At 45.8% G+C, this 22,696-nt stretch overlaps 1 long non-coding RNA gene across 1 annotated transcript in view; it reads left to right on the top strand.

Annotated features, from left to right (window-relative positions):
• LOC138259367 (uncharacterized) overlaps positions 1-10,408 on the top strand; it is a 161,208-nt gene extending 150,800 nt beyond the window's left edge. The window contains exon 4 of the long non-coding RNA XR_011198709.1: positions 10,327-10,408. This is a non-coding gene — a long non-coding RNA (uncharacterized lncRNA). The remainder of the gene's footprint in view (positions 1-10,326) is intronic.
• Positions 10,409-22,696: the final 12,288 nt, after the last annotated feature.

The following is a 22,696-nucleotide window of genomic DNA, read 5'->3' as shown; positions in this document are numbered from 1 at the left end:
GCAGTTTTTTTTTTTCAAGTGTAGCCCGTTTTCCTTAAAGGAAAACGAGCTGCACTTAAAAAAAAATCCGAAACCTTTTGTTTCGGAATTTTTTCAGGGCAGGTAGTGGTCCCTTGGACCACTACCTGCCCTGAAAAAATATTTTGGGGTCCATTCACAAAGGGGAAGGGGTCCCATGGGGACCCCTTCCAATTTGCGAGTGGGTTACCATCCACTTCAAGTGGATGGTAAAGCGGTCGCAAATGGAATTGCATACCACTGCGAGTCGCAAATAGGAAGGGAACACCCCTTCCTATTTGCGAGTCGGAAATGCATTTTGCGAGTCGGTCCCTACTCGCAAAATGCATTTCTGCATAGCAAACTCCGGTTTGCGACTCGCAAACGGCAATTTTTGCAGTTTGCGAGTCGCAAACTGGTTGCTACATCTGGCCCATAGTGAGGTGCAATATTATCAAAATGATTTAATTGCCTACATTTTTCTACTTTTTTCAACCCATCCCTCTTGAGATTATGAACTGCTGTTTTTGGTCTATGAATAGTCTGGTGACACAGTACTTGACTCTGCCCGGGAGGGAAGGTGGATGGGCACTTCCAGATTTTAAATTATATTACTGGGCCGCCACTCTTCAATATAGGGGGCCCCTATTCAGTGGTGCAGGAGAAGAATAGTTTATACCTTTGATTTTTGAAGTTATACTTGGGAACATGGCCAGGGGAAGTCTGCTGAGACTACTGGAGCCTAGCTGTTTTAAGAAAGTTTGCTTTAATTTGTTCCAGAGGGCTTATAAGGCCTGGGCTCAGATTTGTAAGAAACTGGGGATCGGGCGACTCCATTACTATGTATCAATTCACAATAATTCAGATCTGCAGATATCTTTAGGGGGTATCCGGTGACTAACTGAGTGGGCTGCGGCATTAAGAGTCTGGGGGACTTTCTCTCCACTGAAGGTATTGTCTTTTTTGCTCCACTAAAAGACAAGTCGGGAGTCCCCAGCAAAAACGACTTTACGTTTGTACAAATCAGAGACTTTTTGAGTCGTAAGGTGGGTGGGGCCAATGGCATCCAGAGGTGTATGATGGTAGACCAGCTGGTATGTGGAGAGGCTAGCTCAATCAGTCTGCTCTTTTGTATTCTGAGCTCATATAAGCCGGACAATATTGGTAAATATTATGAGAAGTGACAGGATGTTCTCAGGCTTCGGAACGGGCCTTTTTGGTCTCTTTGGAACGAGGACATACGGTTTTTATTTCCACTTACTTACAGGCACAGCATTATAAATTATTCTTTGATTTATATTATACTCCTCAGAAAATTGTGAGCTGAGGTAGGACAGAGGGTATTACATGTCCTCAGTGTCAACACTTAAAAGCAGATGCTTTGCACATGTCTGGGAGCTGCTGGGTCCTTGAACCCTTTTTGGAGGGAGGATTTCTAAGTTTTTGGATGTTAGCCTCATCCTTAAAATCGAGCTAACCCCACTTCTTATCATCTTATCATCCTGGGAATTGGTGATGACAGGGTCCCAGCTGATGTACAGAGGTTTATTTTTAAAGCAATGGGGGTGGCTCGACTCTTTATAGTATTGTGTTGGCTCAATAAGGATCCCACTGTCTTTCAGCAATGTTTTGCCCAGGTCTTTTTAATTTGGAGAAAGCTGTCTATATCAAGAGGGGCCAAAGGGCACTCAAAAAGAGCAGGAAGATCTGGTTGCCATTTTGAGAATCGCATAAGAACTAGGCACCAAGTTCAGTTGCTATATAGATAATGTCTAGCCGGAAGGGGATGGGGAATTTGTTGGGATGAACAATCTAATACTGGTGTAGTGGGACAATCAACCCGTGGTGTGTAACGGGTATAGGAAATGGATGTTTTTCTTATAAGAAGAGGGTTTAAGGTATGGCCCCGGACAGGGAAGGGTTTATGATTTGGAATTGTAGCTAGGTCTATCTGTAGCTCTTAACGGAATAATATATTCTGAAATGTGATCATTTTTGTGTGCTGTTCCCTTTCTTTAAAAAATAAAACTAAAAAAAAAAAAATGATGATGGCCGAGAACCCAAGTTATAGGCGAACTAGAAGGTAGTTCCCCATAGATAAAAAATACATTTGCCCCTAACTAGAATTGATAGTGTCACTACTGTCAGACCCAAATAACCTGCATAAAGAGGACAGCAGACTTTCTCACCAAATGAGCTCACTTTGTGTGGCTTTGACATCAAAACCAAGATTTCAGATTCATGCAGTTAAAAAACAGAAAAAGGGAGAACTTCAGGTGGGTTTGCAGGATTGTCAAGTTTACCGCTTTCCAAAGCCACATAGAAGACGTTTGTCCCAAAAAGGTCATTAGGTTGGGAATGATGTCCATAGATTAAGGCATGCTGAGTTCCCAATACAACAAAGGTAACTTTACAAAACATTTTTTTAATTATTTGTATTCGAAGTTTCCCATTTGGGCATCATATACAGAAGGACAGTAACGACTGTCCACACTCCCTTCCCAATCCTCCCTCCTCCCAAGAAGAGTTTTTTTTGTTCCAGAGTGTCTTACACAGTCTTCTTTAGTGTCCAACTGGGCCCTGGGTATTCAAGCAGATGCTTCGTGGTCTCCATACATTACTACTACTTCACCATCAGACTCCATCTCTGCGATATTTGCCAGCTCCAGGGGTAGACAGCTTAATCCATGTCCTCCAGTAGCCCCTGCCAGGGCCCCAAATACCTAAAAGTACCACTTTAGGGCTGACTTCCAGTGGCTGTCCAATTGCCTCCACTATTCTTTTTTGGACATCCTTCCAAAAGGGGCTCAACTTTGGGCAGTCCCACAACATGTGCCTCAGAGGGCCCAACTGCTCACACCCCCTCAGGCACCAATCCGATGAGGCCTTACCCAGTGTGTATAAATGCATTGTAGTGTAGTATGCTCTATGAAGGATTTTGAGCTGGGTGCTGGATACTCTAGGGGGCTCTACTCATGTTCTCTGGTGTGTATTTGCATTTCAAAAGGATATGCCTGAACAGTAGATATAGAAGTACTGGGTACTTGCAAGTTCATACTGCATCTGGAGTTCCTCAGAGGGCAACATTTTTGTCTCTGTCCAAATGTCCCCTACTTCCGCTATTCTGAAAAGGTCCAATTTCTGACCGCCTTTCACCTGATGTAGCAGACCTAAGGTTGCTACATCCTACCAAGGCGTTTCCAGCATAATTGTGCCATACCAGCCCGTTATATTATGGGCCTCCCTCTATCCATGGATCACCAATGATGTGGGAAATGGTAAAGAGCCCAGGCTCCACCTACAGTATAACTGCCTGACATACCCCTGGTGTCCATGGCACGCTGGTCTACCAACAGCATGAGCACACACTGTTCTGAAAACGCCCAGTCATTTATTACCACCAGTTGGGTCGCCCCGTAATAGAGGCATAAGTTTGGTAGGGCTATACCACCACCATCAAAGGTCATCTATGTTTTCAGTTCTATCCGCGGAGAATCCTTGTTCCACAAGAGGAGATGGTGACGGCTTCCACCTCTTGGAAGAAGAATTCAGGGACTGGAAAGAGAGAATTCTGAAGTTCATATATGAATTTAGGGAGGTATATCATTTTGTATAGGGTTGCACAGCCCAGTAGGGATATAGGTAACCTACTCCAGAAGCTCACATCTTGCTTGTATTCCCCAAGGATTCTAGCTAAGTTAGAAACAAAGAAAAGTTGTTTATCGTTAGCCATGTGAATCCCCAGTTAACAGACCGCTCCTCCTCCATGGGTATTGGACATCACCATTTCTTTCTCAGTCACCATACCGCCAGTAGGAAGAGGCACATTTTACCCCGATTGATGCGTAGTCCGTAAAAACGACCAAAGACTTCAAGGATCTCTAGATCCTATTGATCGAGTCCTGCGGTTCTGCGAGGTACAAGAGCATGTCATGTACATACAGCAAGACCACGTCTTCTCATTCGGGGTCCAATTTCAGTCCCCTGAGAAGGGCGTCTCCTCAGATACAACTGGCCAGTGGTTACAGTGCTATTGCAAAGAGGAGGGGGAAAGGAGACATCCCTGACTTGTCCCCCTCCCCAGCACAAATGCGTCTGTCCGCATGCCATTTACCCGCACTCTCGCCATAGGCTGTATGTAGAGAATTTCCACCCAACCATGGTAAGAGGGACCAAAACCCATTTGCTTTAAGAGTGCCAGCATGTAGGGCCATTCAAGGGAGTCAAAAGCCTTAGTGGCGTCCAACGCCAGGATTGTGGCAGGCTCCTGTATATGACCCCCCACGTGCTAAGCAGCCACATAGGTGCTGCAGGTTATGCCTGGTGGATCTGCAGGGCATGAATCCAGATTAGTCTGGTGTTACAATTGTGTGGATTACATGCAACTGCCGGGTTGCCAATATCTTTGCCAGTATTTTCATCTCTATATTAAGAAAAGAGATGGGCCTTTATGAAGAGCAGCACTGGGGGGGGTCCCTGATTTTTGGATTAGGTCAATGTGCACGTGTTGAAAGCCGCTGGGAAGTTCCCTTTGCTAATTGAGGTATCATATAGCATATTACAGATTAGTTTAACCACTTGGGGCTGGACACATTTCAAGAATTCAGGGGGTAGACCATTTGGGCCTGGTGTCTTCCCTGATTTCATTTGGGTTAGAGCATCAGCAATCTCACCCTCCTGGATGTCTCCTTCGTTGGACCTAGCCGTCTCTCCTTTCAATCGTTGGATAGGGATATCGTGGACCAACAGGTCCAGGTCGTGGCTGATCACAAGTCCATTCACCTAGGAGTACAAATCTCTCAGGAAATCAGCAAAAACCTCAACTATTTCAGGACCCATTGTCAGTTTGTGGCCCCCTTCCATATGGATTTCATGGCTCCATCTCTGCCCCACTTCCTGATGAGCCAGCCATGCCAGTAGCTTCTCTACTGTGTTCCTAACCTCGTACAATTTCTGCTGTTTGGATCGGTAAAAAGCCCCCAGCTCCTGTTGTATCAGATTCTGGTACTCATCTCTTGTTTCTATTCGGGAGGCTTTGCTGGCGTCTGGTTGCCAGGTATATTTGGCCTCTCAGATTTCCAGTTTCACCTCCAGCTCCTTTCTCGTCTGTCCCTATTTTTTCTCTTTGTACACCTCCCACAGGAATGCCATAGATGCCACAAATCCCTCATTATACTGAAAGTATAATTCTGACACCGGCTGGGAAAACGTTTTGGTTGACCAGTCTGTCAGCACCCTGGGTCCAATTTCCAGCCCGTGGCAGTGCTGGGAGTGGGCTGCATCAACCATGGGCTCAGCAGCGTATGATCTGAAATGCCCCTGGGGAGGTACTTGACGTCCTCACAGTGCCCCTCAAGACGTATTGGGAGCAGGAAGTAGTCCAGGCGTGACATGGATTGGTCGCAAATAAGTATTGTTGCACACTGGGACACAACACCCGGCAGGAATCCGTCATGGCTGTCTGTAATGTGGCCAGTTGGGCATCTTCTTTAAGGGGCCCACTACCTTTGGTCACCCTGTTGAGAGAACTATGGAGGGTCAGGTTCAAGTTTCCACCCACTACCAGGGTTGACTTTGGGACCTTTGAGATCGATTTAGTCATAGACTCGAGGCCCGGCCCCTGCAAGCTGAGGGACAGTACCATGAAGCAACATAAATTTCTTCCCCTTGCCATGTGCCATCAGCCAGCTCTCCTGCAGATCCAGACAAGTCTGCGTAGTTATATATGGTAATGATTTACATGCCGGAATACATGTACCTCAAGAACCTGTGGGGAAACCTAAGTGAGCCAGGAGTGTGTACCTGCCCCTTCCTAAATATTTGCAGTTATTGCCTAGTAGGTGGATTTCTTGTAGCAAAACAAGACATAGGGCATGCAGTGCTAGATATTTCATCACTAGCCCTCTCTTCAGTTTGCTCTCCAAGGCAATAACATTCCATGAAAGGATTGTGACGGACATGCGTGAGTCACTGTGCACCCTCTGTGTGTTGAACATGTCGATATTTGGTGGGGTGTGCCCAGAGATCCACCCTCTGGGTTATCCAATGTTTGTCTATGCATCTGTTCCCTCCCCAACGTACCCCTAAAGTTGTCCTTGCCCACCAACTCTCCCTATCCTCTGATGCTACAAGTTTCGAACTACCTGCCACTCCAATGCCCGGGGTACCTGCCCCCTCTTTAACATTGTGTGGTCAAGTCAACAATAGAAACCAAATATAGAACAGATACATGAGTAATGGTCCGGACCTGCAGGCCTGACAGTCAATTTATGGTTCTTGACTGGACACAGTAAAAATCGTCTGCATCAGATGCCCCCAGCTCAGGAACACCAGTCAATTTTGTCAGCAATCACTGGTGTCACTTTCTGTGGTATGCACCTCCAGTCTCTTCCTCTGAGCAGTCGTTGCTGGCCCTGAGTCAATGGAGATCCTACAGGGCGTCAAACATTTGGTGGATGCTGTCAAGGGATTGCTTTCTTTCACTTCTTTCACAAACCTTGACCGCCTCTGCTGTGCCTGATCTTTGGTGGGGTCAATCTTTTCTTCCGTCATGGCTTCCAGTTTGAGCTGTGCTGTTGCCAGACTGCGGGGGTGTTGGTTGTGAGCCTGTGGCATCGGACAGCCCTGCTGCTCTAGCCATTCCCTGACCTCCTGTGCAGTGGCGAATAAATGGGATGCCTCGGAGGCTGTGACCCTCAATTTAGCAGAAAATAGTCTGGCATATTTTAAGTTGAGATCGTTTAACTGTCAAGAAAGTTTCCCTTTGCTTTTGTACAGCTGATGTATGATCCGGGTATGGGCTCACCAAGCTGCCCTCGATTTTCCATTGGCCGAGCCACTGTGTCACCTGCAGAATGTGGTTGCTGTCTATATAACTGAGTAATCTATCTATCATTGGCCGCAGAAGACCTGCGAAGGTGGGACCCTCTCTTGTGCCCAGAGGGCGCGCTCCACTGTGTACATCTGGTGATCCGTCTTCCCATTGGATAGCCAAAGCTCAAGAAACAGTAAAGCACTTGGGACTTGAGTTGTTTTGAGGATGCCAATTAGGTGCACATTATTCTGCATGGAGTGGCCTCTGGTGTCCTCCAAGCGATCGGTCAAGTGATATATGTCCCTTTGCAGTTGCCCAGAATTGGACATTCCTTCCTTTACCAATGGCGATACCTCTGCCAGGGAGTTCTCTGCCACGGAAACCCTGGATGCCAGTTTCTTATGGCCAGGGAGCAGCAGGCCCACGTCCATTCTCACTGTCTCAGTCCTGTGCTCCAGTGGCACTCAAGTGTCTCTGGTTGCTGCCAAGATCGTGGCTGTGTTGGCCTCCAGAGGCCTCTATCCCCGACCAAAGAGCTGTGTTGCAGCTGGCTACACTGCCATGAGGTTCTTGGGCCGCACCATTGCCTCTTCTGCCCCACCGCACGTCACCATATCCCACCAGCCCCATGCACTCTCAGTAACCCCAGCCTCCTGAGGCGGAGGGGAAGACCAGAGTCCTCATGAAAGCTCCTCCTTGTTGAGCCTACTTGTTCACTGCAGGCTACCCTCCAAGGATGTGTGTGGGCTAAATATCAATGTGATGGGGGGCCTCCGAAGCAAAATTTGGAATTTGGTATCAGCACCCCCCATCAAAGCAGTCTTCCCACTAGGCCAAGTGAACAGTGTCCTCTATGCCTAGCAGAGTGCATGCAACAGGGCCTGCTTGATTCATGACCAAAGGCTTTCTTGCTGCAGGGGGCAGCAGCCATAACCTCCTGTGGTGCCCTCTAAAGGCAGGGCCCGCCGCCTCTCACTGTCCCAGTGCCGCTGGTGTCTCCACCTCTCACTGCCCATAGCTCAGGCTCTATCTGCAGCCCTGATACAGACCTCGAAGAGGCAGATCTGATCTGCAGCCCACTCTCGATCCTCAGGGCCCCAAGGATGCGGCACCTTCTGCCGCCCAAGGCCCTGCATCAGTCTGCTGGCTCCCAACACTCCCAGGCCATGGATCTGATGCCTGCGAGTCCTGTGGGTCTGTCAGCCGCAGAGCTCCTAGGAGACCGACCACTACTGTTGTGGCCAAACTTAGAAACCAAGCCATGAAGTAAGACATGCAAAAATAAAAACAACTACATGAAATAAAGCACATTTTCTTTTTTTCCCCAAAACAATAGCTGTCTTAGAAAAATCATCTAAGGTAACCATGATTTTAGAACCACTGTCATAAGAAGAGTTCAACAGTAAAATCAATAGGTATGTGTTGTGGGTGAATGTATGGAGCTTCCGTTTGGTACAGAAAAAGGGGAGCACACACCATTGTTTTAGAGAATAGAAGGATGATTCCTTTATTTTGGTTCGTTAGTGTTCAGTTGTTTTTGTCCTTTCTTTTCTCCTTTCTTTTCCTTCTTGTCTTACTAGATGTTTATGGCTGTTTTATTTCTCTGCATGTTCTAATTGTAATACCTGGTTGCGATAATTGTTAGGTACAATTCTCCATATATTACTATATAGTAAACCATTTTGAGTTATAAAATGTGGACCTACCTATCCGTTTGTCTCAGTAAGTGCAGAGGTCCAAGCGTGCTGTAAAGTGGGATCTTCCCTTTGACTAGCACAGAAGGGTGGTATGGAAGCCAGGACAGGTTTGTCTGTCAGGGGTAAAGGGAAAGAATTACAGTTAGAGGTTATGCAATATACTCTTTTTTGTTCTCTTTTTTCAGATCTGCTCAATTTGACCTTTTCCTTACCGGTACTAAGAACTGTTTGAGCGAAAGGGGATTCTGATAACCAAGGATCCAGCGTCTCTTTTTTTCTTACGGTGTTTAATTAGTCTGGAAAGGCACAGTAATCTATTCCAATGATAACGTCCTCTACGAGGTGTGGTATTACGCCTACTAAAAGTGTTTCCTTTCTGTCTCTCCATTCCAATTGAATTTCAGCTAAGGGATATTGGGCCATATGTACAAACACATTTTTCCGTAGACACAGAATGGGCAAAACTGCTTGCTACATCTGGCCCATTGTCTCATGTCACCATGGATACAGCAAATGGAGACAAATGTATCCGCTTTCACGTGGTCCTGGGATACAAGCTCTGCTTTTATTACTGATTGACTACATCCAGAGTCCACTAATACTCTAGCGGATCTCTGGTTGACTAATATCTCTTTTATATAATGGGATGTTCCTATGGCTGTACACAGGACCCTTCCTCTTGTAACACCTATTTCCATTGGTTCAGACTTGGATACTTTGTGAGGACAATTATGAGTGATATGACCCCACTGGGCCCAGCTATAACATTGAGGAGCCTTGTTGGGATCCCTATCTGATAGATGACTACTGGGGTTTTCTTCTATCTCTCTTGGTAATCGAGATCTGGAAGCTGTTCTTCCCCAGGGGCTGGTCCCTTCTGATGACTAACCCTAAAATCAGGAGCCCTATGAAATGCGCAGGCTAAATCTATTGCTGTGGATGTGTTGACATTTGGATGTTGTTTTATCCAATTATGTGTTTGTAATGGAAGGGCCTCTAAGTATTGTTCTAACAATATAATTTGTATAACTTCCTCTCGATTTGTCCCAAGTGGACCTAACCATTTTAATCCTAAATCCTGTACTCTAGAATAAAGAGCTCTAGGGTTCTTCATAGGTATCCACTTTGTTTTTCTGAACTTTATTCTGTAGTATTCTGTATCATAGCCTACTCGTTTGAAAATAGCCTTTTTATCTCTACAGAGGGAGTGGTACTGCCAGGATTTACAGCCTGATAGGTGGATTGTAAAGTCCCTGTTAATAGAGGGGCTACATATTGACCCCATCGTTCTTGGGGCCAATTAGCAAAGTGGCAACCCTTTCAAAATTCATAAAAAATGCGTCGGGGTCTTCACCTTCTTGAAATGTCTGTAGCACTGAATTAGGTACGTTAGGGTGTACTCTAGTGGTAGGAATGGTGTCTGTTAGTTTTTGTAAAGCAGTCTCATGTACTAACTGATTACTGGCAATAATGGTTGCCTGACTCTTTAATGTATTTTGTAAGGTTTCCCTATTACTCTGGGCTTCACGTACTTGTTCCTCCCATACCATCTGAAGGTGTCTCTGTCCTTCAGCGAGTTGCTGGATCATATCTCCCAGAGATGGTTTTGACTCCATATTCCACTTCTGACACCACTATGTTGTGGGTGAATGTATGGAGCTTCCGTTTGGTAAAGAAAAAGGGGAGCACACATAATTCTTTTAGAGAATGGAAGGATGATTCCTTTATTTTGGTTCATTGGTGTTCAGTTGTTTTTGTCCTTTCTTTTCCTTCTTGTCTTTCTAGATGTTTATGGCTGTTTTATTTCTCTTCTTATAGGTAGTTTCTGGGTTTTCCAAGGCACGGTTCCCGTAAACAAGGATTGCAATAACAACAGAAGAGAAAAGAAGTATAGAGATGGGTAAGTATAGACTCTCTTTTCTCTATTGTAATGGGATTGTACCTGTGGGGAGGTGGAAGGGAAAAAGGAGAGTGGGACTGTTGAGTTCTGTGCCTAAAAGGGTTGATCCTAGCCCTTTTCAAGTGTCCCAGTGCTTTAGTGTGTGCAAACAAACGAGAAAACAATAATGATCTGAAAGAGGTTCTTACCTCTCTCAGATTAGTTTTTCCCTCCCTCCCCCTCTTTACTACGTTTAAAATAATTATACGGGTTTTGAAAACATGCCCGTACCTGCAGGAGCCACGTCCCTCCTGGGACGTGGCAGGCAGTTTCAGCGTCTTCTAGCAGCTCGGTCCTGGGTAGCGACTGCTCTTCACAAGCTCTTTCCGTCTTCTTGTGCTCGTTGTCACTGTCTGTTGGTTCTGTGTCTCCGGTTTTCTCCAAATTCCGCCTCTTTGTCTCACTCTACACGTCCCCTCTGATCTCCTCCCCCGCTCCCGGCGTCTTCTCCTCCTTTTCTGTCCTGTGTCGACCGTCTCCTTCCTGGTTCACGCCTCCCGTAAACCAGATGTTGTTTTCAAGAGTGCCCCTGGGGTACTTTTTTGTAGTTTCCGCTCAATTAGTGGTATCCGATGTAACAGTCACTCTGTTACAGTATGCTATGCCATTGTTGTGGGCAACAGGAAAAGGCTGATGAAGACCCACTTGCTAATGGGTAGTTCAAATATAAGCTTACACATGACAGAAGAGCACATAAAACTGTACATCAGACATAGAGTTGCCCACCACAAAATGCCGACCCTAGCTGAAGAAAATCCTCTATGTGTAACAATTGGGGAGTCATGGCACCATACCAGTATGGATGCTTGACGTTCTGTTAGGGAAGAAGAACCAAAACAGATGACAACATTGTATCAACTTGTAGTGCTGTTTTCTCCAAATTTGTTATCCATCTCTCGCTCATACCTCAGCTGAGGGATCTGCTAGGCACTAGCCTGTACATGAGCTGGCACACGTCCTGGTGCGGTGGCCTTAATGGATTCTGTGTTATACAGGAATGTCCATAGAGCTTTCATCCTATTAATCAGTAAAAAAGTTACATCTAAGATGCAAGTGGTATTCCTTATTAGTCAATTTTTTAATCTCCCCATTATAGTGGGGCTAACATAATTGATCACAACGTAGGCCTTCCAGAAATCTAGGTACATCTATGCTCATTTGGGGAGAGTATAGTCATTCATGTCACACATCAAGCACTCAAGGCCTTGAGCCTCACAGACGCACAGAAGTTACACTCCTTTCCTCCATCATGGCACTGGCACCCCCCTCCTTCCCTCACCCCCCAGCGATGTATGGAGTCTTACACCTTCTCTATAGTAGTAACACAATAAACGGTTAGACAGCAGCTACACCATGCAAGCAGGGGTAAGTTCCTCTCTGATCCACCTAAAAATTGAGCTATGTCAGGAATTCTTGGCTGGAAAGTGTGAGCCAAAATCTAGGAGAAGGCCCTTCGATATCCTTCATGTTGTAAATTAGGGTCCTGCACACAGGGTCGGTAGCCCTTTGTGGTGACTTGCTGCATGTCATCTAACCCAGCATACTCAAAGCAATCATTAGTTAAATTCAAGCCGGAATGTACCAACCAAAGCTCTTGCTTTGCATGGGATAATGAATGTAAAGATGGTGCTTCAATCACCGAATGGCAATCAGAATGACATCCAGACATTAAGATATGTCGTTGCCATTCCTGGAGAGTAACTAAAAAAAGTCATATTAGGACATACAATATGCCTAACCTGCTTGTTGACTGTTGTGATGTTCATACGGGCAGAAAACACTTGTAGATTTTGATTAGCTACATGAAGTTAAAAGCTTAAACAAGACTTTTTAATAAATCTGCTCATCTAGAGCAGAACTAGACGTCCCCTCTCAATAAAAGGTTCTCGCATTTATAAACTGAATGAGAGGGAACAATATTGGATATTGCTTCTTTTGAATATAGAGGAAACATCATCAACTGCTTTAACAGAGGCATTAGTGTCTGCAAAGATTTGCTTTGTAAAATCAGATCAGAAAGACACACAATCAAAGCTGCAATAAACTCTTACTGTAATACCTGAACGGCTCATTCTGCCAAGTTAACCCAACCAAAATCTTTCTGAAGATTCTCCTTCCTTAACATATGTTAATATCAGGTGAAGAAGAAACAGAATAATTCTAATAACAAAGTTGGTTTTACTGTTAGGGAAGATAGTAACTGCAGCAATCTTCTAAGAGTTATTAAAACTTCATATTAGCCAAACAAAATCCAAAAATACTCCACTGATTGTTTTTTAAATGTACACTTTTCTGCTTCATTGCCAAGTAAGCATTACAAATATATGGCAAAAACAAAATACTGGCTGCAGCCATACTGACATTTCTCATGTGCTGTGCTGAGCATAGGTTGGCTTGGTTGGTCTCACAGAACAAGAACAAATACAATGTCTGCTAATAACATATAGGAGCATATTTAAGAAAAGTGGCGCTGCACAGAGTGCAGCGCCACTTTTCTTGCACCCCTTAGCGCCCCTCCTAACGCCACCATGAGTGTGCCGTATTCAAATTATGGCACACCATGGTGGTAGTTAAGGGCCAGCATCAGAAATGTTTACGCTAGACCGAGCTTTGCAGGATTAGCGAAAACAATTTTGACTCTAATCCTCCAAAGCTCATTGAGGCCCATTGTAATCAATGGTGTGCCGCTTTTTAACGGCTGCTCTGAGCAGGCTTTAAAAGTGCAAAAAAAATGACAAAAAGAAATCTTTTAGATTTCTTTGCGCCATTTTTTCAGAACGCCCCCTCTTGCATACATTATGCCTGGTGCAAGCATAATGTAGCGCAAAGGTTTACAAAGTGGCGCAATGCATGCATTGCGCCACTTTGTAAATATGGCGTGGCGTTTTTGGACTTCTAATGCCACATTAGAGTCAAAAAATGACACTAATGTGTTGTTAGAATGGCACTAGGGGCTCTTAATTATGCCCCATGGAGTCATCACCCCATCTTATCATCAAAACGAGACTCATTGGTCTCCAAAACTGCACAGAATTATTAATGTAAGTGGATGGAGCACATGAAGCTGTTGGTACCTCAGGTTTTCAAATTTGCAAATGATAAGGAGGCCACCTCTGAATCCCTCTTTGCAGTCTTCCATCTTCCTTTGCTGTAACTGGATAGAAATCTGCAAGATCTTGTCAATTAGACCAACCAGCGTGTTGGGATGATCAACAAATCGTAACTTATTATTTATCTCTTAATGAAGTTCTCGTCTAAGGAGTCTTGTTTGTGTTTTTCACCATGAGTAGTCTTGGAAGTGTTTAAGATTACTCATGCAGATCAGAATATCTGCGCTGATGTCTGAAGACTGTTTTGAAGAATCTTCAGGGTTGGGTCAGTAAGACAGAAGGTCCTAAAATGTAGCATAATTACTTAAACCTGAATCATTTGCATTATTCATCAGACTAAACTAAGAAAGGCAGCTCCTGTCTCGATAGCTGTGATGGGCTAATTTGGCATGATTAGTATGAAACGACACAGGAAAAAAGTAAATTGAACAAAAAGGGCATCCAAAAATTGATTGTCTTATAATCGATTCTCTGTAAAATTCAGGACTTAATGATTTACCAAAGGTCGATCCTAAGGTATGTGTGCAGCTACTGTTTGTCTACATTCAGCATTCTTTAAAAAAAAAAAAAACTTTATCAGTTTTACAGAATAAGCTAAACATATTCACAAAAAACAGGGAAAAGATAAACTAAAAAAAATCATAAGCAGGGGGGTGAAAGATCAACATGACAAGCAGGTAGTAGCAAGTAAGCAATGCGACTATACAAATTAGGACATTTGGCATTTGGTAAGCAATCCACATGTAGTCATAGTCTTAGATCAGAGGTGAAAACTTAGTCCACATCTTCATGTTCTTCATCAGAGTCCAATGTTAGGAGGTAGTCTCTTAGTGGCTGCTATACATCTCTTGTCTGGATGTCGGAGATTGTAGTGAAGCGTAAAGTTCACTTGTGGCGTCACAATATGTCATATCCTTAAGCCAGGCAGTAACAGTTGGAAATCTGCCCAATGGAGAGCCACCTGCTTTTTAGCTAAGACGAGTGCAATGGCAGTAAAGCACTGCCGGCCTGGGGGTAGAGGCTTAACATAACCCAGCAAGGTCATCAATGGATTTGGATCAAGGATTTGTTCAAACATAAGGGATATCCATGGAAAAAATTCCAAACCCAGGAGGAGGCAGTCACAGCATAATTCACATTACGGAAGTAGGAGCTGCAGTGTGCAAATAATAAACTAATGTAAAGTGTACAAAGTTAGCATGGTCCGTTTTACATTTAGGGCAATCATGTGGCCTCATAGGGTCAAGCTTAGCTAAGGCTTTCGGAGTGGTATAAGCTCAGAGTAGGTATTTGTAATGTAGCAGCTTGTGCCGGTGGTTACTGGACACCAGCTTAGTTTGCATACAGCAGTAACACCAAGTTTTATCTGGAATAGTGTGTCCCAAGTCATGTTCCTTGCAGCTCTAGATTTTTCTGGCCTGGATGGGTGTAGCTGTAGGGAGATGTGATATATGCGGGATAGCAGTTTACCACTATCTTGAGTAGATATTACCACTGTGAGCGGTGGGAAATCCTTGGGCTTCTCAGGGTATGTAGCTATGGTGTGACATAGTGTGCTGTGCAGGCACTGAAAAATAAAACTGTCTATATGTGCTGGGTCTCCGCCCTCTGTCAAAGCAGAGCTGGGTTTTAGGGTACCATTGAGGAACAGGTCGCCCAGTACACTTGGCTGGTGTGAAGCAAGTGAATGCTGCACCAACCGCTCCTGAGTAAGGGGAGATATAGATTATTCTATAGAGGTATGTGCGGAGAGTATAGCATCTCCCAGCCCGAGTAGCACCATAGCTTAGACCAAGCCCAACCCATGGAGGAGAAGGTCTTGGTGGGGTCTGGTGGAAATCCCTGAGGGAGTAAGGAAGACAGGGGGAGATGCCATGCCTGAGCTCTCTTGGGTGTAAGGTATGGTAGTCCAGCATCTGTATACCAGTAATAGGCATAGTGAGATTATACCACTAAGTAATATAGTTGAAGATCCGGAACCCCAAACCCACAATGTTAGCAGGGGGGTGTCAACATATCTCAGAGAATGTGGGGCCGGCGGCCGGCCCAGATAAGCCACGTTAAGAGGCCCCTCAAGGTGACAAAAATTATTGGTCAAAGCAATGGGGATATTTGTGAACAGGTACAAAAACTGTGGGAGAACCACCATTTTAATGATGCTGCATCCTGATATGGCTAGTGGAAGCTTAATCCACTGTTCCACCTGAGAAGTGAGTTTGTCAATAGCTGGGCCATAGTTATGGCAGAAGACTTCAGTTTTAACTCTGTGCAAAAATATACCCAAATATTTGGGGGAGTCAGTGCACCAGAGTAAGGGATATTCGAGATGAAACGGGACAGTGGCATCTATTAGTGGAAAGAGCTCTGACTTGTTCCAGTTAATCAGCAAACCAAAAAAAGTCCCAAAGCGTATCACCTCATGAATGAGTGGGGGCAAATTGACAGGTGGATCATGGACAAACAATAATATATCTAGATCCAGGCCAGCAATAGGCCATGACGGAATGGGAGCTGGTGTTCCTGCAGGTGTCTAACAAGGAAGTCAGTAATGATAAACAAGGGGGGAGAGAGCAGACAGCCCTGTCTCAAACCCTTAGTGATTGGAAAAGTGTCTGAGACTGTTCCATTCACCTGAGGGCGCACCAAGGGGTCCAGGTAAAGTAGCATAATGAGGTCACTAAAGCCAGTGAGTATCCCCAGTTTGATCAGGGTTGCAAGTAGGAATGACCACTCCAGTAAGTCAAATGCTTTTTCAGCATTCAGTAGGGCAACCGCAGTAGGGTGGCGGGTGAGATCTGGTTCAGCACTGCAAAAATGGTTGGAAAATGGATTATGGTGGAGCGATGCGGGACAAAGCCAGACTACATAGGGGAAATTATACAATCCATTAAAAGAGTCAAGGCGGATGGCCATAACTTTAGCCAATATATTACTGTCATAGTACAGGAGTGGTGATGGTCTGTAGGAGGTGCACGGGTGGGCTGGCTTGTCACGTTTAAGCAATAATGTGATGAGAGCCTCATGCAGAGTAGGGGGAAGTGTGCCTACCTCAAGTGACCCAGCGTGGACCTCTAAAAGATGTGGGGCTAAGACAGACTTGTATGGTTTATAAAAATTCCCAATAAAACTGTCCACGCCAGGGGCCTTGGAACCGCTGAGGGTTTCAATAGCTTATGTTATTTCCTCATATGTAATAGGAGCAGCCAGAAACGTCTGTTGTCCAGGCTCAAATCACACCATTGCCACCTCGGCTAGGTACTCTGCCAATGCAGATGCGTTTTCACCCACTTGCGATGTGTACAGCTGGCAATAATAGAATGTGACTGTGGCAACAACCGTGGCATTGTCAATGGCAGTCATGCCATCATCAGTCTGGTGTTTTGTGACATACGTGGCAAGATAGGGGGGTCGCAGAAGCCGTGCCAGAGTGCGACTAAGTCGCTCTCCTTCGCCATACCTGTTTGCTTTTGTATACTTGCCCAAGGATGCCACCTCACGTTCATTCAAGTTATGGAACTCTTGCAGTACTGTACATCGATTATGTAGGTGAGACCGATGTATGCCAGACAAGTCTATTTTGTCTAGATCTTGTAGTTTTCCCTCCACCCTAGCCAAATTGTTACTGACACTGTGGAGTACCGCCGCATGTTTTGAGATACAAACACTCCTTATGTAGGCCTTAAAGATGTCCCGAAGCACAAAGTGTGTTTCAATGTAACCTTCAATAGTCACAAAGTATTCATTTATAGTAACACAGATTTCCACCCGAAAAATCTAATGGAGAAGCCGGAGCATGGGACAAGTAACATTATCTTCACTAGGGCATGATCAGAAAAGGGTGAGAGGTTGATGTGTGATTTCAGTGAGCCACAGAAGAGCTCCATGAGAGACATACTAGTGATCTATACAGGTTCAAACATTGTGTGGAGCAGTGTAGAAAGTCTAGTCTTTCGAATGGGGATTGTGAGAGCACCAGGCATCAGGAGCTGGAAAGAATCTATAATGTCTGTGAGCATCTGCAATAATTTAGGTTTTGTGACTGTGAGAGAACCAGTTGTGTCCAGCAAGGGATGGCATCTGAGACTAAAGTCATCACCCATGAAAATATAGTCAGCTTGAGTGTGACCCATTAATGCAGATAGCTTGTGGTAGAACCCTGGGGAGTCAGTGTTGGGCACAGAGACATTCACAAGGAGTACTGCCCTATCCGCCAACATTCCTGACACCAGCAAATATCTGCCCTCAAAGTCAATGACACTCTCCCGGCAAACAAAAGGGATGCTCTTATGGACAAGGATACAAACACTACGGAAGTAGGAGCTGCAGTGTGCAAAGCAATAGGTGGAACACCAGGCAGTGGCATATCTGCAGACGTTGCGAGGAGAAAGGTGTGTCTCTGGCAAAAATGCTAACTTAATCCCATGTCTGGTTAAATAAGAGCGTATCTGTTTACTTTTTCTGGGGTTATTGAGGTCCCTGATGTTCTAAGTCATACATGGGAGTTTAAGTCCTGGGACCACACCAGAGTGATGTGCCAATAAGTCTAGGATGCGTATCGTTCAGACATGTAAGGCTATGTCATTGGAAAGTCATGTAGCATGGCAATGGTGTAGTAACAAAAGTCAAACATAACAACACAATACAACCCTCACCTCCCTCCGACCAGAAGGAAGAACCTCCATTGCGGTATACACCTCAGGGTGGTGACAGCTCTCTAGGGGAAAATCGCCGGACTGTATAGTGAGAATATACAAACAATAGGACTGTCCAACCAGGCAATTAGCTCACCAATTGCACTCAAAGGAAAGAAGATATAGTGGCAAAATCATATAAGGCAATACAGGGCCAAACAAAAACAACAAGCACAGTGCCTACAGTACAGACTTGCTCTAAGCGGCATGCCATGCTTGGATCCCAAGGAGGCAGTTGATAGGGACCCAATTGGTGGGGAGAAGTCATGCAAATTTGTGTCTAGCTTGTGGTGTTTGCAGAACTGAAGAACATCAGCAGGAGCCTGAAATATGTGATGCCATCCATTCATTCTCAGACGGGCTGGGTATAACATGCTGTATTTGAGGCCTCGTTTCGGTATAGTATATTTCACATTTGTGAACTTGTGTTGCACCTCCTGGACTGCCTGGGTGAAGTCTGATATTGAAGCGACCCTTTCTCGTGGGCCAGCCACAAGGCCAGGTCTCGGGCTCAAAAGTTCAGTAACCTGGCAATGATAGGGTGTGGGGGGGGGGCACCCAATATAGGACAAGGTCAAAGTATTCTATGAGCCTTCCCCGTGACAAAGATCTCTGTGGAGGGGGTCTATATAACAATTCCACCAGTAAGTTCTCCACGGTTGTGCCAATGCACCCTGTGTCAGTAGTTTCTGCTATCCCTGCAATGTGGTGGTTGTTGCAGCGCCAACGCGCTTCAGTTCTTTGTTCTTGGCAATAGTATTTTTAGCATGGACTTTCCCTTCTCAAGGTGCCTCAGGGCATCCATGTTCCCGTCCTCCACCTCTGAGATTCTGCACTCTGGCCATCGAGTCGTGCAGCGTGCGGCGTGCTTGTCAAGGTGGTCATTCATGCGATCTAGGCGGCTAGTGAGGGTGTCAAAACGCGTATCCATAACCTAATGCCATCGAGGGGAGGGTTGTACACCTCTCCATGAGGTAGTTCTTCAGTATCAGGCGGGGAGTGCTGATGCCACAGGGTCCTTGCAGACTCAAAAGATAGTTGCTTCTGCTTGGGTCACCACGTCCAATTTTGCCAACGAAGCTGAGGCACACAATAGAGGCACAAGGGGAGGCCAGGCAGCGTTGTACGAACAAGGAGCGCAGGGATGCCATTCCCCAATGATGAAAGAGCAGCCAAGAGGTCATGGAGGTAGGTACTGTTCTCAGCAGAGGGTAGAGGAAGATCTAATGCACCAGGGCAGTTTGTAGCAAGGAAGGTGAGCAGTACTTATGGGACAATTTCACAACAGATTAAGAAAGGTACATGGATGTGAAGTAAACTCAAGAAAATGATGAAGCCATGCGTGTTTGGTTGTCAGAGTGCATATAATATGAAGGAGGGTCATTACGCCCCAAGTGTTTCCAGAGCTGCATAAACAAAGTCAGTAGGCATATTGGGGATGAACATTAGGCACAACAGTAGTCACAGAGTCCAGCGGTTATTGGGCCAACTGCATCAACCCCTCAGAAACCAACCACCGACTCACTGTGCAGGCCGTGCTTTGCAGGGACAGCTTGCAGGCCCTGCCATCTGGTTGGCTCTGATGTGGTGCGGGCGTAGTCACAGGCACACTCTCTGCAGGGATCTCGGGAGGGGAGCCAGGCCACGACGAACAGCCGGGTCGGCCAACAAGCCTCCAGCAGTGATGCTGCACGACAGCAGCCAAGCCACTAGCTGCCAGGTCAGAGAGGGTGCTGCACAGTGCCGAAGGGAGCAGGTGCTCCAGGTAGGTGATGGAGCAGCCAGGAGACAAAATGAAGCGGCCCCAAGGTTCCAACGTAGGATGAGCATGCCACGGCCCACCCTCAGGTTCACTCACGGACCCTGTCACTGTGGGGCATCCAAGGGCCAGGCCACGGCAGCAGACCTGCTGAGCTGCCACCAAATAAGAGGTTGCCAGGGTCGATGGAGCAGCAGTATGACAAGCCACCCCCGTGCGCCCTGGGCTAGGCACAGAGAGACATAATGAAGGCAGATGGGCGCCCGGGGACAATGATTGTAGGTGATGCGCCGGAGCTTCAGTGCTCTGTAGCCGTCTTGGACGCCGGCTTGGCCATGCCCCTACATTCAACATTCTTACTTTCAATATATGAATACCCAAAGGATAATCTGAGCCACCAAAGGGTCCATAAACTTTCAGGCTTTTGAACCTGCCAAACTCTGCATGTAGGGTTTGATCCATAATTTAGAATTGCTGTGTCACCAAAAAGATGAGTTGCAAGTGAATGCCCTCTAGGATCGATGTTTACAGTACCAGAAAGACATGCCACAAAAGTTTATAAAGTCATATGGTGTTAAGTCATGCAGTTAGGTCATCTCTCTTTGGAGTTGTTCCTTGTTTGCACTGAACTGGATCATAGTCTCCAAACTTGGGCTCGCTGGGCTAAAGTAGAAGAGGAAAGATTTTATCTTCATGACTGTAAGCCCTGCACTGACATTGCAAAACAAGAACAAACAAGGCCACTGAATAAGGATAGTCTGTGGTTTTCGGCATAACTATAGACATCTGCCACCAGACAAGACATGAAAAGATGGTCGAATCTGCCTCTGAATGTATTTGGCCGGGTGGCACTCTTTAAATTGATGCAGAGACTTTTTATGTCCTGCTAAATTTCCCCATATTAATCCTACAGTCCTGGTTCAACACCCTATTAGTGAGGGCATGCTCCTTTTTGTGGGTGAATAATGCTCCTAGGATTGACTCTGTATAGCCCACCTATGTGTGAGGGATGTGAATAGCTGATGGGTCTCGCAGATCCAAGTAATCAACCACTGTCTGTTTGGGGGCTGAGAAGACCCACCTTTCAACTTGAGATATCTCTGCTAGGTCTCCAACATATTCTAGGTTTCCTGTATGAAACCCATTTCTCTGATCACTACCTCAGTAAAGATCATTGGCAGGGTAATTTTTAGTTGGATGCAGAAAAGGACCCACGAGCATAACATTCTATGATTTAGTCAGTATGGTTTCAGAGATCGACGAGGTAAAGTGGAGCTGTGCCTTAACCTACATCTTATTGTGGAGAAATATACCATTGCTATGCACTGCCACCTGCACCTAGTGTTTATGGATTTATCAACTGCTTTTGTTATGTGAACCATACTAAACTATGAAGGATGTTGCTGGATCCGGGCCTTGATGACGCGGTGGTACACATTTTGTACACACTCAACAAGAATTTGGGGGCCAGGGAATGTGTTGGCCCAGATGGGGGGTTTACTGAGGTTTTAAGTCTAGAATGTGGTGTTCGCCAAGGTTGTATGATGGTCACATTGTTGTTTATTCTACACATCAATAACCTAATCCCTTTTTTAATGGATGTTTCTAAGGATGTACCAAAGATAGGAAGCATAGCTATTTCTATTTTACTGTACACAGATGATGCATTGCTTATAGCCTGAATGCCTATTGCTCTTTGTAGGTTGTTGGATTCCTTTGTTGTATTTATGGCTAACCTGGATCTGATTACCAACTTTATTAACTCACATATCATAGCATATGGTCCTAATAAATTTAGGGTGCTCTTTACAGCATGTGAGGGGCAGAGATTACTGAGAGGGTCATTACGAAGACCGCCAGGATCACAGTGGTGGTCTGACCAAAGCGGTGGTCCAACCACTTTGGCAGCTGTCTGACTGTCACATTACGACCGTGGCGGTTGCGCCACAATCGGACTGCCAGCACCGCCAGTTCTCCTTCACAGGAGGGACTGGTGGTCCTAATCCACAAGGGGAGCACTGCAAGCAGTGCTGCCCTGGGAATTACGACCCCCCTCTCCACCAGCTTTGACATGGCAGTAGCACCGCCGTGTAAAGGCTGGCAGACTGGCGGAGACCGGGTGCAGGGGGCATGAGCACTGCAGAGGCCCCCATGGCCAGCCCCGTCTCTCTGTTCACTATCTGCATGGCAGACAGTGAACAGCGCGACGGGTGCTGGTGCACCCTGCGCACCGCAGCATTGTCACTGGCTCAGTTATGAGCCGGTGTCAATGTTGTGGGCTGCTCCCCACTGACCCAGCGGGGAATTCGTAATAGGGTCCGCGGGAAGACGACCGCACTGGCGGCAACCTGACCGCAGGAGTTCGCAAGACAGCCTTTTCCATCCGCCAAACTCATAATGACTCCCTTAGTGTGCATAGTTTTTCTGATTAGGGTGTTATGATCGACAACTCGGATACCTGCGCTTTCCATATCTCAGCTAGCACTTTAAAGTTGTCTAGGGCGGCAGACACACTCAAATCTCCCCTGGCCCACTGGTTGCAAGGCTTTGGCCCACTTATGTCCATTTATAGCTCCCAGTGTGTTTCTATTGCTGCTTCGGTGCAGGAGTTGGGGTTATATTAAAAGTCACGCCTTGCAGCTTGATGGGAATCGCATTTGCAGGCATCCACTGAACCAGCGTCCCTCTA

This window comes from Pleurodeles waltl, chromosome 9 (assembly GCF_031143425.1).
Source record: "Pleurodeles waltl isolate 20211129_DDA chromosome 9, aPleWal1.hap1.20221129, whole genome shotgun sequence".
Taxonomy (NCBI): domain Eukaryota; kingdom Metazoa; phylum Chordata; class Amphibia; order Caudata; family Salamandridae; genus Pleurodeles; species Pleurodeles waltl.
The sequence above is the reverse complement of the archived record's forward strand: the minus strand, read 5'-3'. Positions and strand labels throughout refer to the sequence as shown.